Raw genomic sequence first — 22486 nt, forward strand, 5'->3', positions numbered from 1 at the left:
CAGAGTGCCTGGACCTGATTAGTTGCCTTCCCCTAAGAAATGACCAGAACTGCTTTCCTAGCCATTGTGTCTCCAAGCTTCTCAGGTGGACCCATACACTCAACATTCCCTTGTCTGGTCCCCAATCTCTTGCCGACACCCCAACTCCTTCCCCTGTGTCTTCAGCAAACCTCCCTATATCTCAATTTACCTGAATTTTCCCTTCACCTTCTGAACAGCTATATCCTTTCTTGCTGTGTCGTGTGTGTGTGTGTGCATTTATTTCAGCTAATTTCTCATCTCCTTCCCCTTTCCCCACTGCTTTGGAACAGTAAGCAAAACTATGATAGAACTAAAAGAGAGACACACACCCCTAAGAGTTCTGACTTGATGCCAGTTTCCAGAGCTAACAAAGACCTTGAGTTTTCAAATGTATCACAGTCATGCAAGGTTAATACATTATGGGTAAAAGGCATATGGGAATCCTCTGTACTGTCTTTGCAACTTTTCTGTAAATCTAAAATTACTCCAAGGACTTCCTAGGTGGCGCAGTGGTTAAGAATCTGCCTGCCAATGTAGGGGACACAGGTTTGATCCCTGCTCCAGGAAGATGCTGAGGAGCAACTAAGCCCATGCACCACAACTACTGAGCCCACATGCCCCAACTACTGAAGCCCAAGAGCCTAGAGCCTGTGCTCTACAACAAAAGAAGCCACCACAATGAGAAAGCCCATGCACCACAATGAAGAGCAGCCCTGACTCGCCGCAACTAGAGAAAGCCCGTGTGCAGCAATGAAGACCCAATGCAGCCAATAAATAAGGAAATAAATTTATAAAATAAAGTAACTCCAAAATAAACCTCACCTCAGACTAAAAAAAAAAAGGAAAGAAAGAAAGAAAAAAAGCCTTAGATTTTCTCCTTTGGGGGAAATGACTGCATCTGGAGTTGGCTACGTAGGATATAGATACTGTTAGGCCAAAAAACTGTTGTTAAAAGGCAAATACAGGAAATAGCATATATTGGGTATTGGGCAGCCACAGTATTAGAATGTAATAAAGAGGTTTTTAATCCTTATTTCCTATTTTTGAGGAATTTTTCATTGTGTGAGTCTTGGTTGGCAGTAACTACTATTAGAGCTGAAGGGGCAGACTCTCCCATCCTGGACTTGATGATGTGGGCATGTGACCCAGGTCAGCAAATCACACACACACACACACACACACACACACACACCCTGCCCCGCTACAGTGTCAAAGAATCACACTTCCTCAGGGGCAGCTGGGAAGTTTCCAGCTGGTGGCAGTGATGCCTGTTCAGTGACAGCGATGGGAGGACAGTGGCAGCAACACGGTGGAGCCAGAGGGGAAATGGTGCTGCGAGCGGCAGAGCCAGGGACGGCCTAGGCCAGGCCTTGCTGAAGCAGGCCCTGGTGGCTGCCTGCTGCCTGGCTTCCCTTGGTGTCAAGTCTGTTTCTCAAGCCTGCACACTGACCCAGTGCTCTACTCTATTTCTTTCCAATAAATTCCATTTTTGATGTTAGTGAGCCAGCTTGCTGTTCCTGCTGCCTGCAATTAAGAACTCTAAAGATACATGCACTAAACTAGCCAGGGCTTCCTTGTGGACCAAATCCAGGGGCGCCACTTTCACAAAACACAAAGCGGCATCCCTGCAGCTATGCAACATGGCGCCACACCACTCACGTGTATGACAGTGAGAACCGTTCACTAGTGTGTGTCTAGGGCACAACAGGGATGAGGAAGATAAAAAAGGTTTCCTTAGTTACATATTAGGACAACAAAAAACAATTATGTTACAATCCCAGTACTTTAAACCTGGGCTTTCTAGCACCCAAAGTCTTGCACTCACCCCTCGTGGCTACTTGATATCTGAATAACCTCCGGGCAGCTTGCTTGATAGCTGGAAAATGGAATAACAATGGGTTAACTACTCTTCTGTTATATTTCATGCTCTTTGTCTGAAAAATAGAGACAATAATACCCATTTCGTTGCCTTCTTGCCAGGATTTAAAAATAAAGTCACATCACACAGTGTGTGGCCCATAGTATTTGAGGATTACTACTTCCTTTCCCAATGTTCATGCATTAATTACTTTAGGCTTTGTATGCAGACAAGCTCCTCATCAGATGTCCTGATCATCTTCAGTTGATGCAGTCATCTCAGCCACACTGCACTTTGAAGTAATATGATCTTAGAATACTCGTTCCGATGTTTCTGGCTTCCACGCCGACAATGCTCATACTGTTGCTTTCCACATGAGTAGATCCACTGCGAAGGGAAGGGACATGCTGTGTGTTAACTTGAGAAAAGGAGAAATGTTTAAGTGTCAAAGCTTTTACAGGAAGATGGAGTGTAACCTCGTACCTTTTCCACCCAGTCCACCCCATCCATGTTTACTCTGGGCTCTGACTTGAGGACTTACGTTCATTTGTATGAATTAGCAAAAATCACCACGTACTTGAGCGTGATCAGTTCTAGGTCCTCCTGATAGTAGCTGCCTGAATCACAATGATTCCAGCTACTCTAGAAACTTCTCCTGATACAGGAGTGGAAGGCACCTCATCCAATCTGGGCAAGTCAGAGTCATTTCTCCAGAATTTAGAAGTACTATCATTTCCTAACCAGTCTCAGTGAAGGAGACATAAATGCAGGAGCCAATGGGGCCCTCATTTTTCCACAAACATACAATGCTGTTCTATTGCACAAGAGAAAAATGAAGCAAGTGTATAGAGAACTGAATCAAACCAACAAACAAAAAAAACTAGAGAAGGAACTTCCTGAGTTCCCTACAGAAGCCCAGTTTTTGTCTATAGGTTGCTTCTGAAATATTTCTGCTTTGGCTTTCATGAAATATCTTTCAACGTAAATTCTATGCTGATTTACTGAGTGTCTTTAAGCAGCAACTGAAGTTCTATTCAATTTAGAATTTAACATCAAGACTGGAATACGACAGTTTCCAGACTACGTCAGAAAACTGCAGCATTGGCTGGTCTATGTGGGGCTGAGCAAGAAGCAGGGTGACAGGTGCTCCCTGAGATGGTACGGCAGCCAGAAGTCTCTGTGGTTTGTTAGCACAGAAGGTTGAACTAGTACCTGTCTTCTTTCTTTTTCTCTTTAGAGACTTCGTCTTAGTCTTTCTCCCCCCTCAACTGATTTTTACTAAATTTGCAGAACTGTGTAACTATCACCAAAACCCAGTTTAAGAATATTTCCATCAGCCCAAAAAGATCTGTCATAGTCATTTGCAATAATGGCTCCCAGCCCCGGGCAGCCAGTAACTTACCTTCTGTTCCCACAGATTTTCTGGATGTACCACATTAATGGAATCATTCAATACGTGATCTTATACATTTGACTTCTTTCACTGGCACCATGCTTTTGCAGTTCACCCATGTCAAGTGTGTGTCAATGCACCGTTCCTCTTTATGGCTGAATAACATTCCCCTGTGGGTTTATCCATTCACCTGCTGATGGACATTTGCACTGTCTGCACTTTCGGGGTATTCTGAACAGAGCTGCTAAGAACAGTCAAGTCTTTGTAGCCACATGCAGACATATGTTTTATTTCTCCCAGGGGTACGCTGCTAGGTTGTTGTTAAATTTATGTTTAACACACCCGTTTTCTTTGGAGAATCAGAATACATGTTCACAGATGATAACACTTTAGGAAACCGAAAAGCTCCTAAAAAGTACTCTTTATCTCCTACAGCATTCAATAAGGTGCTGGAAAAGAGAGAGGAAATGCAGTCCATGGCTGCCTGTCTTGCAGGGAACAGCAAGAAGCAAGACTACTGGGTCTATGATTGCCAAATGAAACTCCCAAAGAGAAATTACCACTCATCCAATCAACTAAGGATTTCTCGAGGACTCTGTGATGAATCAGGAAAGAGTGTAATTCAAGACTGTAATCCATTCTAGGGTTCTGATTAAAGCACATTTCTCAGAAGATGCTTCTAAGTGTGCTACTCACATCGAGAACAGTCATTTCAGTGAATGGATGAGTTTACCATCCTATAGTGCAGGTAGTGCAGTTTACAAATACCTGTAAAAAAGAAGTTTCTAACTCTGCTACATGCTCACCACGAGTATAATTTCAGTGAATGAAAGTTTTGCTTTGCGTAATGCATGTAGTGCAGTGTTTAAAAACACATGTAAACATATGCTAACTCATATATATGGAATCTAAAAAAATGGTACTGATGAACCCAGTGACAGGGCAAGAATGAAGATGCAGATGTGAAGAAAGGACTTGAGGACATGGGGTGGAGGGTGAAGGGGAAGCTGGGACGAAGTGATAGAGTAGCATTGACATATATACACTACCAAATGTAAAACAGATAGCGGGCTGCTGCATAACATAGGGAGAGAAACTTGATGATGGGTGATAACCCAGAGGGCCGGGGTGGGGAGGGTAGGAGGGAGTCGCAGAAGGGAGGGGATATGGGGATAACATGTATAAGTACAGCTGCTTCACTCTGGTGTACCTCAAAGGGTGGCACAGCAGTGTAAAGCAATTATATTCCAATAAAGACCTTTAAAAAAAAAACAACATGTAAGAAAGAAGTTTCTAGAAGTGCTCCTTCCTTGTTAAGTTGACAAGTGTTACTTCAGTGAAAAGATATTCTAACCATTCAGTAATGATGTAAGAATTCTTTAAAGACATGTATAAAAAAGGAAAGAAAAAAAAATCACATCTTGGAGGCCAACATCAGCACACAAACCCCTGAAGGGTGAGCTGGCCAGGGCCCTGGCAACCTCTTCAATGGCCTCTTTCCAGCGGCAACAAGTGTCTGCACGGATGTCTCCCTTAGAAGAGGAAAGGTTTTCCTGCCACTGGAGGGAGAAAATCATTACTGAGGAGTCATGAGTGCTTGTGGGGAGTGTAGCCACCGGCCTGAGGGCTTTGCTTCACAAAGGCTGGCCTGTGGCCAAACGCAGAAACAGCCCAGCAAGGCCACCTATCCCGAGTGCAGGGGAGAGTAAGTAGCAACATATCAGGGTGCTAAGTAGGAAAAATACAGCACTTCACGGCCTGCAGTGTGGAGGTGGAGCATTAGGGCTCGCAAACTCAGAAACTAGGTAGGTTTGTTATAGAAATCTTTAACTTTAAAAATATTTAGTTTGGGGCATTGTATTTTTTCATTTAACACTGTGAGATGTTTGTTACGGGAAGCTGAATTTACCCCATACCTCGTGACAAGTAACTGACAGCTGTGAGGTCAGTGGTCTCACCATAACCCAGGGGGAGTATAACATCTGTCAGCCCTGTCCTTACTTTGTAGGACTTACTCTGACAAGAAGGAACATAAGTCATTCCAAAATTCTAATTTTAAACCACAACACAAAAGCGCATTCTTTCTGACTTTTACAATCTTGCCCCCACTGACTCCCCCTGGGTATGGTAAATGGCTCTGGGATTGTGCGGGTTACGGAGGGGAGGTAAGAGCCGGGCTGCAGGGCTGCATCAAAGCCCACCCTGGGCTCCACTATGCATCCCTGTGGGTCTTTGGGCAAAACAGCTACATCTCTGAGCCTCTGTTTCATCTGGGAAATGTGGGTGACGCTAACTGCAGGCGGTGGTTTTGTACATTAAAGGAGATAATGTAGATGATGCACAGCGTAGCTTCTTTCTATAAAACAGTGGATGAATATCAGCAATGACTTGCCTCAGGTCCCCAGATAGTGAGGGGCAGGCTGGGCTATGACGCCAAGTCCCATTCACATCCTTTCCAATGGCATCCTCCTGCTGGGAGGCCAGGAGAGGCCATCATACAGGTAACATTTTAAAAATCAGAAGCAATTACCTGGCCCATCTGTGCGACCCACCAAGCAAATGATAGCAGCTCTTGAGGACAGGAAATTTATTTTCCTTTTTCCACACGTAGACTCGCAAGGAGAGGTCGAAGGAAGAGGTGACGACTCGACTCTGGTCCTTGAAATGAAAAACCAAGTGAGGCAGGGACGTGGGCTCCAAAGCATGGAGCTGAGAGGCAGGCAGGCGGGCAGGGCACCACACTCACCACCCACGTGGACGTGATAGGCCTCTGGTGGTCCTGAAAGGCTGCCAGCTGCAGGCTGTGTATGGTGAAGAGAACCAGCTCCGATCTGGACACGAGCAGGATCACCTGAAAGCCAGGGCCCTTCATGAGGTGAGGAGGCATCATGGTGTCTGGCAGCAGGAAACTTGCGATCTGCTGTACTTTTTGAAATAAAAACACACAGACTGTCATTTCTTAGGAGCAGCTGGGGTCTGGAATAGACACGCCTCTCATAAGATGATGTGGCATAATGAAAACAACAACAACTTTGTGGTCCCACCTGCATTCAGTCCGGACCCACGCATTTACTCCCCTACGCCTCCCAGTCATTGCCTCCCGGTCATCGCCTCCCGGTCATCGCCTCCCAGTCATCGGCTCTAAACTGCTGATTTTGATGCTGATTACAGCCTCACAGGGGCTGTAAAGGTTCAAGGCCATATGCATGTGAAAGTGACAGTATCTGGCACACAGCGCTATCCAGGGATGAGGCTTCCACCCTGTGTTCTACCCTTCCTCATCTAAAACACGTTGATGTAAGAAATGGCCACATGAGAACTGTGACACTTATGACAAAACTACTGTTGAAGATACTGTCTTTTATACTGTATAGCATTCCCTGTTAAAAAAAAATGATCATTTCCTCATGGAGTTTAGCAGCAGGAAAATAAAATTACCTCTTCTGAAGAATTCATGCATTTTCTCATATCAGACAAGGGATTACAGTACCCATCCCATTTCCCTTTTTTCCTCGGCTGCTGGGAAGCTCAGTGTAAAATTTATGGTCAAATGATGACACAAAAACAAATGAATAGAATACAAAAGAAAAAAATGATAAGGACCATAGGAAAGGCCTATCAGGGTGATTTGGGGTTTGGGAAACAGAGGTGGTAGGAAAGGAGAGGGATGTGGGTCTTACTTTCCTACTAGACTAGGAGCTCCTTAGGGAAGAGAGAGTTGTGGCTTTTATTCATCTCTGTATGCACTCAGTGCTGAGAACTGTGACTCTGACATAAAATTGTGAAAGAAGAGATAGGGATGAATGGAAGCAGAGAAGGGAGGAGAGTGGACAGTAGCTAACGTCTGAATCCCAGGGCCATGCAGAGGACCCAACACACAGCAAGTACTCAACCACTCCACCAGTACACAAAATCACAAGAACACATCTGTGGGGTCACTATGATTCACTGAGAAGAAAGAAAAAGTACCCCAAAGGAAACATGAGGAACCTGTGCTTGAAGCACTATAAGGCAGTGGTGGTGACCATCCTGATATGGGCATCCTCACCCAGAACATCCGCTCTATCCCTGGACTTCTTGGCCCCCAGCTCATAGGTGGTAACAGCCAACTGCACACCGTTGTCACTTACGTATATCACCATTAGCCTGGCTGCCTCTGCATGTCAGACGGGTGGGAAGAGTGGCGGAGACGGGAGGCTTGTCTTCTGACGGGCAGAGCAAGGAGTGAGTGTGGAACACCTGGCAAAATAGCACCGCAAGTCTCCTCATTGCCAGTGAGGGAGGGCACTTCTTCAACCCAGGAGCACTCTGAAAGCCCCTTCCACAACCCACACTCACAGTGACCTTACTGGGTCTTACAGGATGGCCCATGTGGACCCTCCTTTCCTGACCACAATGACCAAGAGGGAGCAAGGTCAACCCCAGCTCACATCTGGCCAAGAGGGAGCAAGGTCAACCCCAGCTCACATCTGGCCCCGCTGGAAACATCTTGGCACACCAGTCCCAGTGAGGTCAGTGTAATGGGTGAATCAAATAAATGGATTTTCTGTTTTTGAGCAGCTGCATTTCACCATCTTGCTTCTGTTTCCCATGTCTTCCTCTGTCTTCCTTTCCTATCTCCTTGCAGTCTGGCTCCAAACACCCCTTCTCGGCCCCCAGAACTGCTCTGTTGCTGCCCGTTGATCCAGTGGCCTCTCTCCTCTGGCTGCCCCCTGACCACTGGCCTCCCCTGGCTACCAGGTCCCAGCACTGCCCATCCTGTCCAGCTCTGCCACTGCTTCTCTTTCTCTATCCTTCCTTGTCTCAAGACCCTCTCCAGCTGCCCACTTTTTACTCTGGTCTAATTTTCAGCCTGGCACCCAGGCTGAGCATCTCTGAGTCCAAGAATCTCTCACAGAGGCAGCCACTCTCCCAGGCCAGCTGTGTGCGGGCCTGCAGGTGACGGACACTATCCCCATGCTGTCAGCACCTCCTCTGTGCCTGACCTGGAAACTCTCTTCCTCACTCCTGTGGAAGCCTGTTCTCAGGCCACCAAATACCTCATGATCATTTCCACCAGGAGGGCCCTAAGGCCCCAAACCTCTTCAGAACTAAGCTCTGTCGTCTCCAGCTGGGCAGCTGACCCCTTCCAACCTGTGGGCAACATGGGAGCCTAGAAAGAGTAGAGGCTCCTGGGAGAGGCCAGCACAGCCATCAACCCAGCTGGTGGCCCTGAGAAGGGGTTCACTGCTGTGAACAGCCACGGATGACTCATCGTCATCATCCTCACGGCTATGGGACTTGGTCCTACGTGAGAAGCTGCCCCCAGATGCACCCCACAAGCCTAGGGCACAGGACCCGTCACCCTGTATACATAGAGCCAGGCCCCTCCCTCAGGCAAGGGACACAGCCCACCACTGACCTTCGGGCCCAGGTCTGAGTTCTGGGTTGATGCAAACACCCACTGCCGGTCAGGAAAGCAGAGGAGACTGGTGGGGTTGTTGGGAAACACGTTCACTCTGGAGAGTGGCTGCAGCTGCGGCACCATCAGCGTGTAGAGCGCCCCTTCGGCACAGGTGGCCTGCAAGCAAGAGAACAAAAATGGAATCAAGAACCAAAAAGAATCGAAGAGAAGGTGTCCAAGAAGAGAAGCGAAGATCTAATAAACACATAAGTGAGTTTCGTACAAAGGAAAAGTTAAATAATTAACAGACATTTAAAATTCATGTGCAATGAAACTTTTTTGGAAATAAAAGAAATCCTGGGAAAGTTGAGCTGGGATGGTCATCACAGACATGTCACAATACAACTACTACACTTTAAATATTTCAAAAAAGTCTTTTAGGCCTTTGATTTAAAAAGTCCAGTGTCTAACAAAAGAAATAAGGATGGCTGTAGACTTTTCAACAGAAATATACACTGTGGAATGATATTTCCACAAAATTCAAGGAAAGCATGAGCCAGGGATTTAGTGCCCAGCCAGGCCATCCTTCAAGCATCAAGGCTACAGAACAGCAGCGTTAAACATGCAAGAACTGCATTCCTGAGCACTTCCTCGGGAACTGACTAGGGGATGGGCTTCATCAAACCACAAGATACAAGGAAAAGGTCACCAAAGAACTGCTGTGGTTATGAAATATATTAAACTGTAGATCAAAGAGCTATTAAATAAAAAAGTGGACACAAGGGAAGAACAGTGTATAAATACTGTATGGTCTCAAAAAAGTTGGAAATAATACATCTTAAAAAATGAGAAGAAAGATCAAAATAGAATAATTCAACTACCGTAGGAGTAAAGGAGTGTCATCGAAAGTTAACAAATATAATAGGAGACAGGCCATACCAAGGAAAAAGGAGAGAGACAATGTTAAGATAAAGAAAACCACTACAACAAAAATACAAACCCGCCTATATGACAAAAGATATCGCCCCCTAACCCAACACACAGATTAAACAGGAAGAAAACAGATGTGGAGAAAGGAGCCTGGTAATGAACCACATCACATAGCAAATGTGAGATAAAACGCAAGGCGATATCGCACAGTGTAAATGGCTTAATTCACTTATTCAAATAAAACGATTTTCAGATTGATGAACAAAAGAAAACACAACTATCTGTATTTTCTTTTTTTGTGACATCTTTGTCTGGTTTTGGTATCAGAATGATGGTGGCCTCATAGAATGAGTTTGGGAGTGTTTCTCCTTCTGCTATATTTTGGAAGAGTTTGAGAAGAATACCTGTTAGCTTTTCTCTAAATGTTTGATAGAGTTCGCCTGTGAAGCCATCTGGCCCTGGGCTTTTGTTTGTTGGAAGATTTTTAATCACAGTTTCAATTTCAGTGCGTGTGATTGGTCTGCTCATATTTTCTATTTCTTCCTGGTTCAGTCTTGGAAGATTGTACTTTTCTAAGAATTTACCCATTTCTTCCAGGTTGTCCAATTTATTGGCGTATAGTTGCTTGTGGTAGTCTCTCATGATCTTCTGTATTTCTGTGGTGTCAGTTGTTACTTCTCCTTTTTCATTTCTAATTCTGCTGTTTTGTGTCTTCTCTCTTTTTTTCCTGATGAGTCTGGCTAATGGTTTATCAATTTTGTTAATCTTCTCAAAGAACCAGCTTTTAGTTTTATTGATCTTTGCTATTGTTTCCTTCATTTCTTTTTCATTTATTTCTGATCTAATCTTTATGATTTGTTTCCTTCTGCTCACTTTGGGGGTTTTTTGTTCTTCTCTCTCTAATTGTTTTAGGTGTAAGGTTAGGTTGCTAATTCGATATTTTTCTTGTTTCTTGAGGTAGGATTGTATTGCTATAAACTTCCCTCTTAGAACTGCTTTTGCTGCATCCCATAGGTTTTGGGTCGTTGTGTTTTCATTGTTATTGTTTTCTAGGTATTTTTTTATTTCTTCTTTGATTTTGCACAGCAAAAGAAACCATAAACAAGACAAGAATACAACCCTCAGAATGGGAGAAAATATTCATCAATGAAACAACTGACAAAGGATTAATCTCCAAAATATACAAGGAGCTCATGCAGCTCAATATTGAAAAAACAACCCAATCAAAAAATGGGCGGGAAACCTAAATAGACATTTCTCCAAAGAAGACATGCAGATGGCCAAGAGGCATGTGAAAAGATGCTCAACATCACTTCTCATCAGAGAAATGCAAGTCAAAGCCACAATGAGGTATCACCACACATCAGTCAGAATGGCCATCATCAAGAAATCTAGAAACAATAAATGCTGGAGAGGGTGTGGAGAAAAGAGAACCCTCCTGCACTGTTAGTGGGAATGTAAACTGGTACAGCCACTATGGAAAACAGTTTGGAGGGTCCTTAAAAAGCTAAAAATAGAACTACCAAATGACCCAACAATCCCACTACTGGGCATATACCCTGAGAAAACCATAATTCAAAAAGATACATGTACCATAATGTTCATTGCAGCACTATTTACAATAGCCAGGACATGGAAGCAACCTAAATGCCCATCAACAGATGAATGGATAAAGAAGATGTGGCACATATATACAATGGAATATTACTCAGCCATAAAAAGGAATGAAACTGAGTTATTTGTAGTGAGGTGGCTGGACCTAGAGCCTGTCACACAGAGTGTGTAAGCCGAAAGAGAAAAAGAAATACTGTATGCTAACTCATATATATGGAATCTAAAAAAAATGGTACTGATGAACCCAATGGCAGGGCAAGAATAAAGATGCAGATGTAGAGAATGGACTTGAGGACATGGCGGGGAGGGGAAGCTGGGACGAGGTGAGAGAATAGCAATGACATATATACACTACCAAATGTAAAATAGGTAGCTAGTGGGAAGCTGCTGCCTAACACAGGGAGATCAACTTGATGCTTGGTGATGACCTAGAGGGGTGGGATGAGGAGGGTGGGAGGGAGACTCAAAAGGGAGGGGATATGGCGACATATGTATAAATACAGCTGACTCACTTTGTTGTACAGCAGAAACTGGCACAACAGTGTAAACCAATAATACTCTAATAAAAAAAAATGACTATATTTGGACCTTTGCACCCAATAATGGAGAACACACTGCCCTTGCAAGCACACACGGACATTTACAAAAACTGAATATAGAGTCACAAAGAAAACTTAATAAGTTATGTATGGCAAAGTAATACAAACAATATTCTCTAATCACAGTGATATAAAACTAGAAATCAATAGCAATATTAAATAAAACAGACAAGGCACTAGCTAATATAATCACAAAAAAAATGGGAGAAAAGTCTTATATACAAGAAGAAATGACAAGAGGGAAACAAATGTTCAAATAGAGGAAATTTAAAGAAAAAAAACCTTAAGAGAATATCCTAGACAACTGTGTGCATAAAAAATTGAAAACTTGGATATATTGGGCAGTTCCCTAGAAAAATACAATATATCAAAATTGATCCCAGCAGAGACAGAAAGGCTTGAGCAGACCAATTTCCATAGATGAGAGAGAGAAAACTACCGGACAAAAAAGTATCCAGCACCAGATGATGTCAAAGATTAATTCTACCAAACTGAAAAGTATGTAATTTCAATGTAACTTAAATTGTTCCAAAGCATTAAAAAAGAAGAAAAATGTTCAGATTTCTTTCATGAAGAAAGCAGAGCCTTTATATGTAACCCTAATAAAGGAAAGTCCCCAAAGAAGAACTACAGAACAATCTCACATACACAGATCCAAAATCCTAATAAAATATCAGCATTTAAAATACATCAGTACATTAAAAAGAAATGCATGGATGACATATTTTAAAAATCCAATATTTCACCATAACAATAGAACTAAGGAGAAAATCCTATATCTCCATGCTGAAAAAGCCTTTCACAAAATTCAACATTCAATCCTGATTTTAAAAAACTAATATTAAGGGACTTCTCTGGTGGTGCAGTGGTTAAGAATCCACCTACCAATGCAGGGGACACAGGTTCGAGCCCTGGTCCGGGAAGATCTCACATGCCATGGAGCAACTAAGCCCATGCGCCACAACTACTAAGCCTGCACTCTAGAGCCCACTAGCCACACCTACTGAGCCCTCATGCCTAGAGCCGGTGCTCCACAACAAGAGAAGCCACCACAATGAGAAGCCTGTGCACCACAACAAAGAACAGCCCCCACTCACCACAACTAGAGAAAGCCCACATGCAGCAACAAAGACCCAATGCAGTCAGTAAATAAACAGAGAAAATTTCTTTAAAAAATTTTCAAAAAACAAAATAATTAGTTTGGTGCATTGTATTCTTTCATTGTAAGATGTCTGTCACAGGAGGTTGAATTTACTGCATACCTCGTGAGAAGTAACTGACAGCTGTGAGGTCGGCGGTCTCACCATAACCCAGGAGGAATATAAAATCTGTCAGCCCTGTCCTTACTTTGTAGGACTTACTCTGACAAGAAAAAACATGTCATTCCAAAATTCTAATTTTAAACCACAGCATAAAATCACACTCTTTCCGACTTTACAGTCTTGTCCCCCTGACTCCCACTGCCGCCTGGGTTTGGTAAATGGACCTTGTACACAAATAGAATTTAACTTGAAATGAGCCACTGACCTACATGTAGAACAACTTCCAAATAACCCTTGGGACAGAGAAAAACTCACACAAAGCCGAGTCAAGGTGGCAGGGTGCTAGCTTCTCATTTGGGGGCCCATTCAGGTTGTTGGCAGTTCAGGACATTGTGGCTGCAGAACTGAGGTTTCCCCGCCCGCTGGCTGTTGGCAGAGATTATTCTCATTCCCAGGCCCACTAACAGCCTGGCAGCTAGCACGTAAGGCCCCTGTGCCCTCGCTTCTCTGACTTCCCCTTCTGTGACCAGCCAGAGAAAACTGTCTGCTTTTAAAGTGCTCATGGAATGCGTGTGGGTCCACCCAGATCATCTCTCTTTAGCCAGGTAACAGAAATTTCTCCTCTGCTCATAGCTTTGGCCATTTCTGTTTGAAATTCCACACATTTTTGCTTGATATATATTTTAGGCTATATTTTGGAGGTGCATTAAAAATTAGCCTTGCCAGGGACTTCCCTGGCAGTCCAGTGGTTAGGACTCTGAGCTTCCACTGCAGGGAGCGCAGGTTCAATCCCTGGTCAGGGAACTAAGATCCCACGTGCTGCATGGCGAGGCCAAAATAAATAAGTAAATAAAACCACCACCAACAAAAACATACACACACACAAAAACAAAACACAACAACAACAACAACAAAACACAAAACACAAAAAACAAAACCAAAACCAAAACCAAAATAAACAAAAAAACCTACAAAGCAAAAATTAGCCTTGCTGTATCTTCCTGGGAGGTTGATCTAATTATTATTCTGAAATGACTGCTAAGATATAGTAAAGACTTTTATCATCTCGTCTTCTCATCTAACATTACTAGCTGTGTTAGCTAGCTTCTGATTAGCATCTCCAACGCCCATCATTTTCCCATTCTTTTAATTCCAAACATCCTTAAGTGTTCTCTTTTAGATGAGTCTTGCATTAGTTTCCTAGGAGTGCAGTAACAAAACAAGGTGACTTATAAAAACAAAAATTTATTCTCTCACAGTTCTGGAGGATATAGGTCTGAAATCAAGGTGCCAGCAGGGCTATGCTTCCTCTGAAGGCTCTAGGGCTTTCCTTGGCTTGTAACAGCACATCCCAATGTCTGTAGCGTCTGCACATGGCTTCTCTGTGTGTGTGTGTGTGTGTGTGTGTGTGTGTGTGTGTGTGTGTGTCCTCTCCTCTTCTTATAAAGATACCACTTGTTAGATTAAGGGCCCAAACTAAATCTAGGATGATTTCATCTTGAGATCCTTAAATATATGGCAAATGCACCATTTCCAAGGAAGGACAAAGAAGGTCACATTTTGAGGCCCTGGGCAGACCTGAATTTTGGGGGAATGCTCTTTTCCGTACCCTGTTGGTACATGTGTAGTCAGCAGTCTCCAAAATTTGAGCCAAATTTTGGTTAGGGGTTGATCCTGCCCCATCCTCCGACAGGGCAACCTCAAGAAAATCAGTGCTTCTGGTATAAAATCTGCCAACCTCGGCCATGCACAACACACGATCAAAGTGAAAGTTATAGTTATATCTGGGCTCTTGTGGTGACAGAGGTGATCACAGGTCCAGAACCCATGACTCTTTGTTGTCAGGTAGGTATTGTGCCTCAGGAGGTGGAGGTAGCATCCTGCAGGCTCTGCAAAGCCACTAAAGCCTCCTTGCTAAGACAGAAATGACACCTTCAGGGTGAAGGCAGGCCTGGTCATCTGGTGCAGGAGGAAGCAGCTTCCCATTGTCCTCAGACCCTTGCCACAGGCAATGACACTAGAGTAGGCCACCCTTTGAGTAGATAAGAAAAGGAATTCTCACACTGTATAGATAGCACTGCCACCACCCCATGCCATGTGGTCCACCAGAGCAGTGCTGCTGCCTGTACCTTAACCAGGTATCCCTGATAGAGGAAGGACCCAACAGTCCACACAAATGGTTAACCTCCAGGCAGTCAGCTTAGCCCTCAATGCCCAGCCAATAACCAGCCCTGAACATGCATGTTTACACTCTCAGGCCATGTGGTGTGGCCATGTGGCCAGTGAATGCAGAAACTAAATTCTTATCCAAGGTTTCCCCCTTTGGGATGAAGACCTCAGGACCTCCTGCCCCCCAGACATCCCAAATATTAATGACGGTCACACATGTCTCCACATATACCAGGCACCTCTATCTGCTTTGCAGACCCAGACATTACCTACAGTGACCAAGACTCTCATTTCACACAATACTGAGCTCCTGAGCAAGTCACCCCAAAGAACTTCCCTTCATCTGCCAATTTAACGCAGGCTAATTGGTATGTTTAATCTTCTTGGACAATTTAAGGAGCTTAGACCGTTCAATTCTTCATAAACTGCTCCCAACCTAAATGCTAAAGTCACACATTTTACTTCTATATATAGTTAAAAGTCCATAAGGGATTGTTGTTGCTGTTTTATACAGTTGATACTCATTTAGATTTCCTCATATTTCCCACAGTTTTTGCTCATAAATCTTTCCTGCTTCTCTGAAATTTCATCTGTGGTCACTTTCCCTTTGATTGAAGCAGTTTCATTAGTATTACACTGAAGGTAGTTTTATTTCCTCTTGCTGCTACTAAATAGATTTTTCTTAGTCTTCAATGATCTCAGTTCACTCTGATGGGTCTCTATGCAGATTTATTTTTATTTACCCTGCTTGGGGTTTGCGGGGATTTCCTGATTCCATGGATTAACGTCCTTAGTCTAGTTTGGAAACATATGTACCATCATCTCTTCAAATGTTTCTCATGCCTCCCTGCCTCAACTACTCTTAGGACATCAAAGAAACAAATAGTAGAATTTTTCATGGATCCTTTATGGCCTCACCACTCAAAGTGTGTTCTGTGACCTGATAGCATCAATATTCTCAAGAAGCTTCTAAAAAACTCAAAAATCTCAGGCATCCCCAGGGACCCACCGAATCAGAATCTTCATTTAAACAAGAACCCCCACTGATTCACGTCCCATTCAAGTCTGAGAAACAGTGGTCTCCATCTCTCAGCCTCTCTTCTACATTTACCACTCTTGGTATCCCCATTCCATTCCAGAAAATTACTTTGATAGTCCAGTTCACTATTCTTTTATATTCTTAACTTCTTAATTGATATATATAATACACATGGAAACTTGCACAAAACATAAACGTAAAAAAGCTCAGTAACTTATTACAAAATAAATGTTCATGTTGCTACCAAAGTAAAGAAGTAGAACACTGCCAGTGGCCCACAAGGTCCCCTCACCCTCCCCAGACTTTTGTGTGATTCAACTGTCCTGCTATTAAATTCATCCACTGAGTCCTAACCTTTGTTATTCAGTTCTGCTATGCTAGAATTTCCTTCTACTTGGTTCTTTTCCAAATCTACAACATCATTTTTCATGGCTTTAAGTTCTCTGTTGAAATTTCTCTCCCTGAGCAGAGCAACTATATGCTTGCTAGTGTTTAGAGCTACTAACTGCAATATCTGAAGCCCCTGGGGCTCTACTGACATTGTCTGCTGCTTATCCTGCAGGTCCTAGTTCACATTATCTCCTTTTTTTTTAAATTTCTATTGGAGTATAGTTGATTTACAATGTTGTGTTAGTTTCAGGTGTAGAGCAAAGTGATTCAGTTATACATATACATATATTCATTCTTTTTTAGATTCTTTCTCATATATGTTATTACAGAATATTGGGTAGAGTTCCCTGTGCTATACAGTAGGTCCTTGTTGGTTATCTATCATATATATAGCAGTTGCATGTGTTCATCCCAAGCTCCTGAGTTATCCCTCCCCACCATTTTCCCCCTTTGGTAACCATAAGTTTGTTTTTGATATCTATTAAGCCTGCTTCTGTTTTGTAACTAAGTTCACTTGTATCTTTTTTTTTTAATTAGATTCCACATATGAGTGACATCATATGGTATATGTCCTTCTCTGTCTGACTCATTTCATTTAGTATGATAATCTCTAGGTCTATTCATGTTGCCGCAAATGGCATTATTTCATTCTTTTTTATGGCTGAGTAATATTTCCTTGTATACATGTACCACATCTTCTTTATCCACTCCTCTGTCAATGGACATTTAGGCTGCTTCCATATCTTGGCTATTGTAAATAGTGCTGCAATGAACATAGAGGTGTGTGCATCCTCTCGGATTATGGTTTTCTCCAGATATATGCCCAGGAGTGGGATTGCTGAGTCATATGGTAGCTCTATTTTAAGTTTTTTAAGGACGCTCCATTCTGTTTTCCATAGTGGTTGTACCAATTTACATTACCACCAACAGTAGGAGAGTTCTCTTCTCCACAGCCACTACAGCATTTACTGTTTGTAGACTTTTTGATGATGGCCATTCTGACGAGCATGAAGTGATATCTCATTGATGTTTTAGCATCATGATTTGCATTTCTCCGATAACTAGTGATGCTGAGCATCTTTTCATGTGGTTTTTGGCCATCTGTATGCCTTCTTTGGAGAATTGTCTATTTAGATCTTCTGCCCATATTTTGATTGGGGTGTTTGTGTTTTTTTTTTTGACATAGAATTCCATAAGCTGTTTGTATATTTTGGAGATTAATCCCTTGTCAGTTGCATCACTTGCAAAAATTTTCTCCCATTCTGTGGGTTGTCTTTTCGTTTTATTATAAACAAAAGTTTAATAGGTCCCACACGTTTATTTTGTTTTTATTTCCATTACTCTAGCAGATGGATCATGCGATTTATGTCACAGAGTGTTCTTCCTATATTTTTCTCTATGAGTTTTATAGTGCCTGGCCTTACATTTAAGTCTTTGATCCATTTTGAGTTTATTTTTGTGTATGGTGTTAGAGAATGTTCTAATTTCATTCTTTTACACGTAGCTGTCCAGTTTTCCCAGCACCACTTATCAAAGAGACTGTCTTTTCTCCATTGTATATTCTTGTCTCCCTTGTCATAGATTAATTGACCACAGGTGCATGGGTTTATTTCTGGGCTTTCTATCCACTTCCATTGATATGTATTTCTGTTTTTGTGCCAGTACCATACTGTTTTGATGACGGTAGCTTTATAGTATAGTCTGAAGTCAGGGTGTCTGATTCCTTCAGCTCTGTTTTTCTTTCTCAAGATTGCTTTGGCTATTCGGGATCTTTTGTGTTTCCATATAAATTTTAAAACTTTTGCTCTAGTTCTGTGAAAAATGCCATCGGTAGTTTGATAGGGATTGCACTGAATCTGCAGATTGCCGTGGGTAGTTCACATTATCTCATCTCACATGCCTATTCAGCTCTGAGTGCTGAACACTGTATTTGAACAGAGAGGCCTTGGGAGGTGTTAACCTCCAGAAAGGATTTTCACTCACTCCTACCTGGTAACTGGGCAGCTGCAGCCAGTGCAGGGACCGTTTACTTTCAGACCACCCTCACCCTTAGGTTGCAACTTGATAACCTGCCCAAAGTAAGAGACTTCACAGGGCCCCAAACCTTGGTGGCCCTGCACTCCAACTTTTCTCTACTTGGCTATCAAAGCTCTGCTCATCCCCTTAGCCTTGAAGTAAACATCTCCAGAACAAAGGCAGCCCCAGTGTTAAGCTCAACACTTTGATTTCTGCCACCTTCTGAATCTTGGCTTAGAAACCATTTGTTCTTTTTAACTCTCTGACCTGATATATATTCTAATTTTTCTAATTGTCCTTTACCAACAAGTAAGTGTGAATCATGTGCTCTACCATTCCCAGGAGAGAATCATAGTGGCTTCCTCTTCATCTGTACAATATATTCTCAAATTGCTGTGGAGATGTTAATTACACTTATTCCAAAGTCTTCTTTAAACAACTATAGAGTTGTTTATATGAAATCTGTTTCATCAGGTCTTACTTTTCTTGTTTACAAGCTTAGTTCATTTACAGAGTTAGTTCTGTTTACATATGAAACTTTTCCTGGATGTCTGTTCATCTTGATATTTGGGATGCCAGCTTGCCCACACTTTCAAAGACCTCCTTCCCTCCAGGAGGAGGATACTGACCCCAGATGGAGGCCACTTCCTCCATCTGACAGCTTATACCCACTTTCACTATTTCTCTGTGGTCAAATGCTCCCTCCCAATGCCTAAGAATCACCTCTAAACCAAATGTCCTGACAACAGGAGGCCTTCATCATCTCAGGCAAATGCTTGCATTCTGTCAAACATGCCTCAATTTTCCTTTGAGTTGGGCCCTCACAGAGACTTGAAAAGGGGGAAAGAAGGGTGAGAATGCAGTAGGGAGAAGGAACTGCAAGGGGAAGAATGACTATGAGCAGGACCAGGAAACAGGAAAGCAGGAGCCCGTGGATAAAAAATCACAGCCAGCCCACAGGGCAAGGTGCCACCTGGCACAGTGGTCTGGTGCCAGGTCCACAGACCCTGGGAAACAGCAGAGACTCCTGGGAGCCGGGTCACTCACCAGCAGGAGGGGGCCCTCTGGAATGTCACAGGCCTCCAATGAAGACGAGTACGTAGGCAGGGAGAAAGAGGCTTGCTCACACCCTTCCTCTGCTTTCCATACTTTGATCAGTCCCCACTTGTCCACGGTGACAACCAGTTGCAGCTGAGGGTAGGTCACCAAATTCAGCAGAGCCACAGGCTGCAGAGGGCTCGACCAGATCTCCGTGCCCTGGACAACAGCAAGATTAACGTAACAACTCACATAGACCCCATTCGTTTCCTAAACATGTATTATTTTCATTCATTCAACCATCACCCAGCTCACACTGGGGAAGTGTAGGTGGAAAGGGTGTGATCCCCATCCTCACAGGATGCACAGCTTGGTAGGGAACACAACACAGAAGAAATGTTCCACTACAGAGGAGACAGGTGCATCCGGGAGGAAAGCAGTTGCTGAGCATGGGTGTGGACACTGCCTGGGATTGTGCCATTGCAGGGGGACTGACGGTGGGGTCTTTTGTGAGCATGGGCACAGCATGTCTGAAGCATTCCTGGTGGTTACCTACAGCTCAACTGAAGAAGGCTGCACAGGGAGGCAGGACCCAATACTACCCACCCTGCCTGGGACCTGGGCTGTACTCAGAACCAGGGCTGTGCAGGGCCGCATACAGAGAACTTCCACTTGGAGCATCTCACTTGGTCCCCAAGGAGCCCAGGTTTACAGATAAGCACATTCGGGCCTGTGGATGTAAACAGCTTCTGTTGCATATCTGCAGCTGCCTGCTCAGAACACACCCTTCCCAGCAGTGCACCCAGCAGTGCCACCACGGGCCAGGCCTGGCCAAGGTCCATGCCCTGTCACGGCCATTAGCACAGAGGAAAACAACTGGTCCAAGATGGGCTGATTCCCAGATACACAGTCTCTCTCAGGATTCTGATAGTTAGAACAATGAGGTAGATTAGGAAGAAAAAAAAGATGGCAGTGAAGTAGAGGGTGTGGAATGCATCCCTCTCCACAGATGCATTGGGAATGAACCAAAAGACACAATAATTCCCATAGAGAACCAACTGAACACCAGCACACGACCTCGGACACCAGAAAGGATTGTAAGGATCCTGACATAACCAGTAGGGAGGCATCTACGATGGCTCAAAGAGGGTGAAGCGGCAGAGCTGTGGCAGATGGGAGGGAGTGAGAAACACATGGAGGGTCCACACTGCAGCTCAGCGTTCCTGGACTGAGACGTTGATTCACAGCTGAACAGAGGGTCCAGGAGTGGGAATGTGGGAACTGGAGAGCTGATTCAGAGTGAGAAAAATTGTTACCAGTAAGGTGACGGACTGAGAGGACAGGAGGGAAGAGGCCCACAGCGAGGAGTGCTTGCCCCTGAGAGCTGCCTGGCCACGATGGCTGCTGGATGCTGCAGGCTCATGGGCGGAGGGGAGGAGCCGTGAGCATAGCCTCTCTTTCTCTTTCGGCACCTGCAGGAGGCAGTGGAGGGACCCCCTGTGGGCCATCTAAGGCGCTCAGGGATAACAAGCACCCTCAGGCACTCGGGCGGGGCTAGATTAAAACCCCTTGGAGCACTGGCAGCAGGGAGGCTGCCGAGAAACAAACAAACAAAAAAACCCTGAGAAAGGCCCAACTCTGAGACTTTCTGTTTACACCTGAGCCACCGGCGTCCGTCTGCAACAAGCACTTCCAAGCCCGACTGAAACAACAGTGCACCACTGCTCACTCACTCCCAGGGGAAGGAGCCACTACTGTACCCTCTCCCTCCCCACACACCAATACTTACAGACGAACAATAAAGGAACCTCTGCTGGTCACAGAATAATACAAAAAACCCAAGGCGAGTAGGAGGACACTTACAGCTGAGACTCTAAAGAAACAGAAATATTAGTATCAATTCTACTGAACTGGTCCATTCTGGGATGAGTTCTGGATTTTTTTTTTCTTTTTCTCTCCCTTTTTTATTTTCCCATTAATAATTACAATCTTAGTCCTAAGGGATCTACAAGTTTTACAACATATTTTCTTAATTCTATTTTTTATTCTATTTTTATATTTTTTGCCTTTTTATATACTTCTATTTCTAGCTAAGTTTTTGGTAGTACGGACGACATATCTCTCATAGCTTCCTTTCATCCTATCTTTTATACATTTCTATTCCTTTCCTTTTATTTGCATATTTCCAGTCACACTACGCTCTTCTGTTCCCTGTCTTCCATCCATTTTTAGTTTATTTTATCTTAACATACTTATAAGCAACACTATCAATCTGCTCAGACTCCTTGCTCTATTTTCCAGATGACACACCGCCTTGGTATTTAATGTCAGGTTTTTGTCTTTATCTTAGCTCTTAGTACAATTGTCTAATTTCATTCTAAGAATCTCCATTCTGACTGGTGGTACTCTAGCTCTTTTTTATATTTGATCCTAGCCTACAAAATCTCCCTGGATTAGCGTTTGTATGTGTAAGGTGTTATTTGTTTGTTTGTTTTTGCTTTTGTTTCTGTTTTGTTCTGTTTTGATTTTGAATTTCCTTGGGATTTCTCTTTGAATATCTGGTAGCGTACTGGGATTCTTCTGTCAGGTCTTTCCAGAGACTTCTGTCCTAATGGATTCAGTAATTATGTGTCTTATACATGTATGTGTTTCCTAGACTTAGTATTTGTTTAATCCAACACTCGGACATTAGTTTGGGGCATGAACAGTCTTCTATAAACCCCTCTATTGCCGGGACAAGCAACCCTAAAAGTTTGGACTACCATGAGGAAACA

General features: G+C 43.5%; 1 pseudogene; it reads right to left on the reverse strand.

The window, feature by feature from the left end:
- Positions 1-1880: 1880 nt before the first annotated feature.
- On the reverse strand, positions 1881-20554 carry LOC130844479 (F-box/WD repeat-containing protein 12-like; annotated as a pseudogene).
- Between the last annotated feature and the right edge of the window lie 1932 nt (positions 20555-22486).

The sequence above is a fragment of the Hippopotamus amphibius genome, chromosome 2 (genome assembly GCF_030028045.1).
Source record: "Hippopotamus amphibius kiboko isolate mHipAmp2 chromosome 2, mHipAmp2.hap2, whole genome shotgun sequence".
NCBI lineage: Eukaryota > Metazoa > Chordata > Mammalia > Artiodactyla > Hippopotamidae > Hippopotamus > Hippopotamus amphibius.